The sequence below is a fragment of the Elaeis guineensis genome, chromosome 4, assembly GCF_000442705.2.
Source record: "Elaeis guineensis isolate ETL-2024a chromosome 4, EG11, whole genome shotgun sequence".
Lineage (NCBI taxonomy): Eukaryota > Viridiplantae > Streptophyta > Magnoliopsida > Arecales > Arecaceae > Elaeis > Elaeis guineensis.
In genome coordinates, this window is record NC_025996.2 from 16,936,103 (window position 1) to 16,946,832 (window position 10,730).

The window sequence follows — 10,730 nt, forward strand, 5'->3', positions numbered from 1 at the left end:
TTGGTAACATTTAGGATTTTGAAAAGTGTTAGTAGTGGGTTGGTTCTTAAGGGTTAGAGTTAGGATGAGGTTAGTGTTAGGTTAGATCTAGGGTTAGGACTAGGATGGAATTAGGTTTAGGGTTCATTCGATTGTCGAAGAACTCAGAGAGAAGAGGGAGATGGAAAAAAATGAAAAAAAAGAGGTGGAAAACGTTACTTGTGAAAGCTGAGATGCAAGACCTGTGATCGATTGCATTATCGATGGAGAATGGGCAAAGAAGGTCAGAGGATTTAAGGAACAACATGAAACATGGAGAGAAATTAGAAGGGAATAGTCAAAAAAAAAGATCCACAAAAAAAATACCCATTTGAGATGAGAGAGAGCTTTCCATGAAGGGAGCTACTGGAGGTGATCGGTTCCTTGGTAGGGTACAGAGATCCGGGAGGAGAGGGAAAAACATAGATCTAAGCCAGATGTAGGAGGTTCTCGATGGATTTTGAGTGGACTGCTGGAGTGAGGAGAAAAGGCAAATGGTGACCTCCTCTGCTCTCCTTACCGCCACCTTCCATCAGTCTTCACCGTCGCCTTCCTCTCTATCATCACCAACGTCGGGCTTCCCCTCCAATCTCCCTCTAATGCTTTCTTTCCCATAGATCTTCAAAAAAAGAGAGAAATGAAAGGAAAAAAAAAGAAAAAACTTACTCAGCACAAAGCTCCGGCCATCGTCTAAGCCTCCCTATTCGGCTGCTCTAAGCTTCCCACCCGGTTGGGACTCTTGAAGATGGAAAAAATGGAGGAAAAATAGAGAAAAAATAGAAAAAATCAATAAAAATAAAGCAAAGCACCTGAGGGAGATTGTAGGGGGAACCCCGATGCCCGTGGAGAGAAAGACGACGGCGGAGTAACGAGAGATGGTAAAGACCAGTGGGAAGTGGCCGAGAGGAGAAAGGAGCAGAGGTGAGGATCCATGAGAGGTTAGAAAGGTTCCAGAGGGCTCGAAAATGGTTCGGAGCAAAAAGAAAGAAAAAAATGCTATCTAGAAAGAAAAAAAAGGCACCTGAGGGAGATCGGAGGGGAAGGCCGATGTCGGTGACAATGTAAATGAAGGCGACGGCACACACTGACGGGAGGTGGCGGCAAAGAGAGCAGGGAGGAGGTTGGCTCCAATCTATGGAAAGGAAAGCACCTGAGGGAGATCAGGGGGGGAGGGAGGTCGGGAGGAAGGCAACGGCCGAGACCGATGGTAGGTAGCGGTGAGGAGAGTGGGATGGGGAGGAGGTTGGTTGGGGCTCGGGGAGGCTGTCGGGGGATTGGGGCTGGGGGAAGCCCAATCCGATGGCGGGGGAAAGAGGGGGACCGGAGGCGATCGGGGAGAGGTGGGCTGGGGGCTTGGGGAGGTGGCTAGGGCTCGGGGAGGCGAGAGGTGGCCAAGGGGCTTGGAATCTAACGAATGGAGGCTCGGGGAGGTGACTGGGGGCTCAAGGAGGCAGGATCTGATTGTCGGTTGGCCGTCGGCAGGGAAAAATGGGATCTGAAGGCTCGGGGAGGGAGAAATCGGGGGCAGAGGGTCGGTCACTAGCGGAAAAAAATGAGAGGGGAGTGGGGAAAAATAAAGGCGCGCAATTAGATAAAAACTATGAGAACCGAGGGGCGGGAAGGGGAAAATCGAGGGAGAAAAATTTAGGGTTATTAGTGATAGCAAAATGCCGTTGCTAATAAGATAACTCCATTACTAATAATTCTAGAACCAAATTTTAAAAAAAAATTTATTAGCAACGCAACTACTATCGCTAATAGTCAAAAATACCGTCGCTAATAATTTTTTTTTTGCAACGATAAATTTATTGGTCTCCATTTGCTGCCGGTAAAAAATGTTATTAGCGACGGCAAAATTGCCCTCGCTAATAGTCGTCAATAAAACGTGTTTTTCTTGTAGAGCCAGTTCATGCCCATGCTATGCTTAGTCTTGCGCGCGTACCAGTAACAGGACCAATGTTGTCCGTCTCACTCCGACTAGAGGATCCTTTTCCTGAACCTGATGCAACTGATCTAGATCTTCTGGTTGAGCATGCTGCTCCCTCTCAACCTGCACTAGTTTCCTTAGTACAATCCATTGAACAAGAATCAATAGCTTTGGATCCAATAGCTTCTTCAACTGAAATAGCTGCCCATCAAGCAGTTATCACTTCCTTACCTCTTGGAGTGTAGCCTCTATCACACAACTCTCTGTGTCTACTCACCCTATGCAGACTAGAACACACACTGGAAGTCATACTGGTCATGTTCAAACGGATTTCAAGAATCATAATGGAGCCTTAGCGGCAACAACTCAACAGATTTCGGGTCTTGATCTTGCAGAACCTAAGTCAGTCAGAAATGCCCTTCAAGTTCCTCGTTGGCATGCTGCCATATGTGAAGAATTAAATGCATTACAATGCAACAACACCTGGGAGCTGGTTCCTTGCCCATCCAATGCTATATTGTAGGCTCCAAATGGGTGTTTAAAACAAAATTGAAGTCCGACGGTACTGTTGAGAGGTACGAGGTCAGGCTAGTTGGCAAAGGTTTTTCTCAAGTTCCTGAAGTTGATTCTGATGAAATTTTCAGTCCTATACCGAAACCGACAACTCTGTATTTAGTTCTTGCTCTCTCCACCATTCTGTCTTAGCCTATACGATAACTTGACATAAAAAATGCCTTCAACGGTATATATGGCCCAACCCCCAGGTTTTGTTGACCCTGAGCATTCTGATTATGTGGGTCGTTTTAACCGTTCTATCTATGGTCTTAAACGGGCCTCTCGTGTATGGTTTGATAGGTTTACTCTTCATCATTTACGCATGGATTTTTCTTGCAGCAGAGCTGATTCTACTCCCTTTACCCTTCACAGCACCAATGGAACTACTCTTTTGTTACTTTATGTAGATGATATCGTTCTTACCTCAGATAATGAGGCACTCTTAACAAATATCATTTCTCATCTTAGTAAGGAATTTGCAGTTAAAGATCTTGGTGCTTATCAGCACACAATCATTCCAACCCAACATTCTATTTTGGCTTGCAGTCTTATTTGGCTCTTTCCTATGTTTAGCAAGTCAACACATATTCATATTTGGCTGGCACTCCTATTTGGTCTTTCTCTCTTATTTGGTCTTTCTCCTTGTTTAGCTATTCTACATTTGGTTTCTCTTTACTTGGTATGTAATCGAGATATTCCTTCTTCTTGTAATTGCTACAATAGCTAGACCTTGTAATCTATATATACTCCTATTGGAGAACAATGAAATGTAAGAATTAGAAATTATCCTCAATAAAGATATTACCTTCTTTATGGTATCAGAGCCATTGAAGCTCCAACGAGATTCTCTTCTTCTTCCTCCTTCTGTGCTCTCTCATGGCCACCAGTTCATCTATCTCCACCTCCTCCAATCCCTCTTCTCCTCCACCCAACACAACGACCCCTCTCACTTTCCATCGGCACAGCATTTTCTATCTATCAAATTAAATGCATCCAATTTTTTGATCTGGAGAAAGCAAATTAGTCCCTTCTTAAAGGGTCAAGGCCTATTTGGGTTCCTTGATGGCTCTCACCCACAGCCCACCGATCCGATTGCCGCTACTGCTTGGCAACAACAAGATGCCCAACTCGTAAGCCTTCTTGTTGCTTCATTATCTGAAGATTTGGTTCCTCTTCTTCTTGACAAAGAGACTAGTTTTGAGTGCTGGACCACTCTTCATGAAGCCTTTGGTTCAGCATCTCCTACCAGGCTCATGTCTCTGCATCTAGAGTTGCAGAATCTACGTCAAAAATCAGATGAGACCGTCACCTCTCTGCTCCGACGTGCCAAAGCTGTGGCTGATGAACTTGCTGCCTCTGGTAATGCCCTCAAGCCAACCGAATTTAATCTTCATGTATTGCGTGCTCTATGTGATGATCTACAGGATGCGGTCCCTGGCATTCTCAACCGACACACCCCTCCGACATACACTGAACTTCATGGGCTGTTACTTAGCCATGAAAGCATGCGGGCATTTAGAAAATTAACTGTTGCTGATGCCACTCCTACCAATCCTATCGTCAATACTGCTCAACGGTTTGTCCATTCTTCTAATGACCCTAGGCCCTCTATTGGCCGTGGCTTTACTAGAGGTCGTGGAGGACGTGGCAAGTTTGGTCGAGGTCGTGGTCGTTTTGGTCCACCTGGTGGCCATGGTTCTCAATGGTGTTCGTTTTGCAATCGTAACAACCACTCTAATGCCACCTGCTTCTATCGCCCTCAGCAACCATATCCACACTTTTCCTCTCCACAATCCAATGCCAATTTCTCATATTCACCATATCCAAATCCAAATCCAAATCCATCTCAACATCACCCTAATCCACCACTTCTCCCTACCCCTCACCCCTCCACTGCCCTCACTTGGTACCCAGATACAGGAGCATCTCACCATATCACTCCTAACATTCATTCTATGTCCTCCTATGATGAGTACACTGGTCCTGATCAGGTGCATGTAGGCAATGGTAAGGGATTACATATATCACATATTGGTCATGGTTCTTTTTCCTCTCCCTACTCTTCTCTTTCTTTTCATTTATCTAACATCTTACACGTTCCTTCTATTTCTAAAAATTTACTTTCCGTAAAACAGTTTGCAAAAGATAACAATATCTTTTTTGAATTTCACCCCTCTCATTTTCTTGTGAAGGATCGAACTACCAAGACCATAGTGTTATCCGGTCCGAGTAAAGGAGGATTATACACTCTCCATTCCAGTCCTTCTCCGTTGTCTGCATCTGTTCACGTAGCCGAGAGCACCACTCTTGATGGCTGGCACAACCGTTTGGGCCATCCCCATTATCGCTTGCTTCGCTCCATGGTGAAGACCAATAATCTATCCTGCAAGTCTGCACATCTTCGTTCCCTTTGTCCCTCATGTCAATTAGGCAAGTCTAGTAAGTTGCATTTACCTCCGTCCCATCGTCGCAGTCAGTTTCCATTAGATCTTATTTATAGTGATGTTTGGGGTCCTTCTCCTACTCCATCTTTGTTAGGACACCGCTACTACATAATTTTTGTTGATGATCAAAGTAAATATATTTGGTTTTATCCATTAATGCGCAAATCTGATGTATTATCTACTTTCTTACAATTTCAAGCCTTGGTTGAACGGCATTTCTCTCGTACTATTAAATCAATCCAAACTGACTGGGAGGAGAATTTCGCTCTCTTCCTCAATTTTTTCGTAAAATTGGCATTACCCATCGTGTTGCTGCTCCTCACACCCATGAGCAACAAGGGGCTGTCGAACGTCGTCACCGTCATATTACGGAAACCGGCCTATCCCTTCTTGCTCATGGATCCGTGCCCATGTCATACTGGCACTATGCCTTTGAAACGGCTGTTTTTCTCATTAATAGGATGCCATCTAAAGTCTCTAGTGATGTATCCCCCTTCGAACTCATTCACAACAAACCACCATCCTATGCTTCCTACGAATTTTTGGGTGTCTTTGCTATCCTCTTCTTCGTCCTTACAATCGGCATAAAATGGAGTATCGATCTCAACCGTGTGTGTTTCTCGGCTATAGTCCCTCTCATAGTGCCTATCGATGTCTCGATTTAAAAATAAATCGAACATATATCGCTAGGCACGTTCGCTTCGACGAATCTACCTTTCCTTTTCAATCTCAGTCTTCATTAACTTGTCCACCACCATCATCTCCCTCTTCCCCACCTTGGGGCATTACATTACTTCATCCTCTACAAGAGGCCACCCCACTACCATCTTTTCTCCACCAATTCCACATTCTCCTTTGCATCGTCTGTCCAACTCATCATCGGCTGCATCCCCCTTTTCTCGGTCTGCCTCAACACCTTCTCCTATGACCGATCCCACTCCAAGCCCCTTTAGCATTAACGACTCTGCACCTGTTCGGACCAGATTACTTACTGACCTCTCTCATCAGCAAAACCTTCCCTTCCTATGCCTTCCCCTACAACTAGCTCCCTGCAAGACAAAACCTCCCCTGACCCACCTGCCCAACCCACCCGTACACATTCCATGGTACTTCGACCCCGTTCCAACAGCATCCGCCCTCACCACCACTATCCTCACCATAGAACCTACTTGCTTTACTCAAGCCTCTAAACACTCTGAGTGGCGTGCTGCAATGCCTGAAGAATTTAATGCCTTAATTCGCAATGGTACGTGGTCTCTTGTTCCACGTTCATCTCATCAAAAGAATTTGGTCGGGTGTAAATGGGTGTACAGGATCAAGAGAAAAACTGATGGGTCTCTCGAGCGTTACAAAGCGCGTCTAGTTGCTAAAGGGTTCCATCAGCAACTTGGCCTCGACTACAACGAGACATTCAGTCCGGTTATCAAACCTACACCATTCGGTCTATTCTAAGTATTGCAATCTCTCAAGGTTGGTCCATCCGACAATTAGATGTTCATAATGCCTTTTTACATGGCAACCTAACAAAGAAGTCTACATGTCCCAACCGCCAGGTTTGAGGATCGCGACCATCCAGATTATGTCTGTCATCTCCACAAATCTTTATATGGGTTAAAACAAGCACCCCGTGCCTGGTTTCACCGTCTCTCCCAATTTCTTCTCCGACTAGGGTTTGTTGCCAGCAAAACTGATCCTTCATTATTTATTTTAAGGATGAGGTCTCATGTCCTCTATGTGCTCATCTATGTTGATGATATTTTGGTAACCAGCAATGACTCCAGTCAGATTTCTCTTCTTCTTCAAAAGCTTGCTAAGAAATTTTCTATTAAGGATCTTGGTGATCTCCATTTTTTCTTAGGAATTGAGGTTGTTCGGAACTCTGCTGGATTATTATTATCTCAAAACCGCTACATTAAAGATCTTCTTTTAAAGGCAGGCATGGTTGATTGTAAACCTGTTCAGACCCCAATGGCCATGACAAAGGATTCTGATTCAGGGGGTGCTCCCCATCCGGACCCCACACAGTATCGCTCCATTGTTGGGGCTCTTCAGTATGTTACATTGACACGTCGGATATTTTCTTTGCAGTGAATAAAGTATGTCAGTTTATGCAGTCTCCTAATACTGATCACTGGATTATGGTCAAACGCATCTTACGGTACCTTCAAGCTACAGCTGATCATGGGTTACACATTCGCCGATCCACCTCTCGCTCTCTCCAAGCTTTCTGGATGCAGATTGGGCGGGTAGTGGGATTGATAGGCGTTCCACTGGAGGCTATGCAATCTTTCTCGGTCCCAACCTCATTTCTTGGGCATCTCGTAAACAGAAAACAGTTGCCCGCTCGTCCACAGAGTCTGAATATAAAGCCTTAGCAGATGCATCAGCTGAACTTATCTGGCTTGAGTCATTGTTTCAGAACTTGGCCATCCCTTACATGGTCCTCCGATTCTATGGTGTGACAATATTGGGGCCACTTATCTGTCGGCCAATCCTGTTTTTCATGCTCGCACGAAGCATGTCGAAATTGATTTTTATTTTGTTCGTGAACGTGTTGCAAGACATCAACTATCTGTTCAGTTCATCTCCACCCAAGATCAGCTTGCCGATATTCTCACCAAGCCCTTGGGTACCTCCCGTTTTAGGTTCCTAAAGGACAAGCTGAAGATTCGTGCTCCCGATTCTTCATCTTGAGGGGGTGTATCAGCACACAATCATTCCAACCCAACATTCTATTTTGGCTTGCAGTCTTATTTGGCTCTTTCCTATGTTTAGCAAGTCAACACATATTCATATTTGGCTGGCACTCCTATTTGGTCTTTCTCTCTTATTTGGTCTTTCTCCTTGTTTAGCTATTCTACATTTGGTTTCTCTTTACTTGGTATGTAATCGAGATATTCCTTCTTTTTGTAATTGCTACAATAGCTAGACCTTGTAATCTATATATACTCCTATTGGAGAACAATGAAATGTAAGAATTAGAAATTATCCTCAATAAAGATATTACCTTCTTTAGTGCTCTACACTATTTTCTTGGCATTGAAATTAGCTCTTTCATTGGTGACATTTTTCTCTCTCAATCCAACTATGCTCGTAACATCTTAGCTCAGTCCTCCATGCTTGAAGCTTCATCAATCAGTACACCTGTTGCAGCTAAGGAGACCTCCAAATCAACTGATACTGATCCTATTGATCCTACTGCATACAAAAGTATTGTAGGTGCTTCACAACACCTCACTATCACAAGAATCGATATTGCACGTGCTGTGAATCGTGTTTGTCAATCAATGCAAGCCCCTACTATGGCTGACCTTCGCAGAGTAAAGAGAATATTGCGTTATATCACAGGCACTCTTCCTTATGGTCTTAGATTTCTTTCTAAAAGTCCACTCTCCTTGACAGCCTTTTGTGATGCAGATTGGACAAATTATTCTCTCACTCACTGTAGCACTATCGGGTTTTGTGTCTTTCTAGATACTAATTATATTTTTTGGGCATCAAAGAAGCAATCAACAGTATCTTGATCCACTGCAGAGGTAGAATATAGGGCTATGGCCTCTACCACGATTGAATTGGTCTGGATAACATACTTATAGTGTGACATTGGTGTCTCTCTTCCTCATCCTCCTCAACTCTCCTATAACAATATCAGTGCTTTGCATATGTCCATCCACCCAATATTTCATACTCGCACCAAGCACATTGAACTTGGCTATCACTTTGTCAGGGAGAAGGTTGCCACGGGTCATCTAATCATTCATTATGTTCCAAGATCTGACCAACTTGCTGATATACTTACAAAACCACTGGCTCGCAATCGATTCCAATTCCTTCGATTCAAGCTAAGAGTTCAAAATATTTTCCTCTCCAACTTGAAGGGGGAGTGATAAAGTAAGAAATATGGAATAGAATCATAAAAGAAATATTGAGAATCACAGAAGAAATACGGAAATACATCATCATAGCAGACATATAAAAGATCAATAACAAAATATGGAAATGGATCATTGCAGCACTCTTAAGGAAAAGGATCATAACAATATCAGTGGAAAACATGGCAACCAGATCATAATCAATCAATTATAAAAATAAATCATCATAGCAGACATATGGAAGGTCAATGTCAAAATATGGAAATGGATAATTGCAGTACTCTTAAGGAAAAGGATCATAGTAATATCGATAGAGAACATGGCAACCAGATCATAATCAATTAATTATACCGATTGATAGAGAATCAATCATTGATTATATTGATTTGTATATTCTTTGTTTATGTAAATTTCCGTACCTATATATAGGTTATGTCTTAACGAGAGATATGTATTCAAAAAATTTCCAAAAAAACCCAATTTCTTCAACTTCTATATTATTTTTGTTCTAATGCAGAATACTTACAGCCAAGTCCGAGAAATCATACTTAGGATCCCTATAACATATTCTTTTCGGGCCACATCTCCCGTGTATTTACTGAGATAACTCGCAGAAATAATGCATCTAAGGAATCTTGTGCACTTCCACAGCTAAATGGCAACATGTGTTTAGCTTAACTATCCAAGTAGCTATGCATAGGATGTTACAAAGTTGGGGGGTAACATTGATTCTCCCAAGACAATTTTCTTTTGCTTGATGTTGTCCCTTAATGGGCATTTTCCGATACAAAATTGGAACCTTTTGTTATTGGTGCATGCATGCCTTAAAAATCCAGGTTATATACCAATTAAATTCTGGACACCATTTCACTGATATGCTTACATCAATGGATAGCGTCATATGCTGAAAGATGACGTCAGAAAAGGTGCACAGAATATGCTGTGGAAAATGAAAATCTTTGGTTTTGGTTGCTTAGCGCTAGCCTAGTCCCCAGTTTCTCCTAAACCTCAAGACATCTATGTTAGCATGCTCTCTGCATTATTATGAAGGCTAACATGTGCAGTTAATGTTTCCATCCCTCATTGTTGGATTTAAGTTCTATGCTAGATTTCCAGCATATTGTGGTGGATACCATGTTTTAGAGATTTGACCACTAAAATGTCAACAATTTTCACTGCATTCTCGTCTGTAAAGTTGATTGTTAGGACATCCACGTAATTCCCAAGAAATTTGAGCTTCCTCACGTCAAAAACTTTCAAAGCATATCATGTGTTATTGATACTTTTATACTTTCCTTTTTTGCCAACATTATAATATCACTACTGCAAATAGGTTCTGGAATTATGGAGGGAAAGTCTTTTTTTTATCAGTCTGCCTTATAAAAGATTTAAATAAGACTAAGATCCTATAGTTATCAAGGGGGATAGAGCTTAGTCTATAATAAATTTTTCAGTAGTAAAAACTCAATGGAGATCTCTTGAAAGATGTTCAATATGATAATAATAAGCTGATTGGTTTGTCAAGAAGCATATGTGATTTATCTTACATAGGAGTCATGAACTCTGTCCCATTCCTATAGTGATTAGTGCTCTTATATAATAGTTAGGAAGAGTTTATCTCTTAATGAGATCCAAAAGATATTCCTCGAGATGTGATACCACATACATCCTGGAGAGGCTCACCTATACGAGAGTATCTGTACATGATTATGCATATAAGATATGGGCTAGCTATTTCTCGTAACTCTCATGAAAAATCAAGATACATATATAGAACCACTAATGCATAGACTCGCGATAGAGAATTCTATACTATATATGTGGTAGTTAAAATCTGGATCAAAAAAATATAGTTCAAGATCTGGTTTACTTGGATTCCTTAAGATAGAAACTATTCACATTAAGTAAGGTTAA

General features: G+C 42.2%; 1 protein-coding gene across 2 annotated transcripts in view; it reads left to right on the forward strand.

Moving 5' to 3' along the window:
* The window catches only part of LOC105043642 (uncharacterized), a 197,448-nt gene that overhangs the window by 84,476 nt on the left and 102,242 nt on the right, over nucleotides 1–10,730 (forward strand). The gene's annotated exons all lie outside the window — the stretch shown is intronic.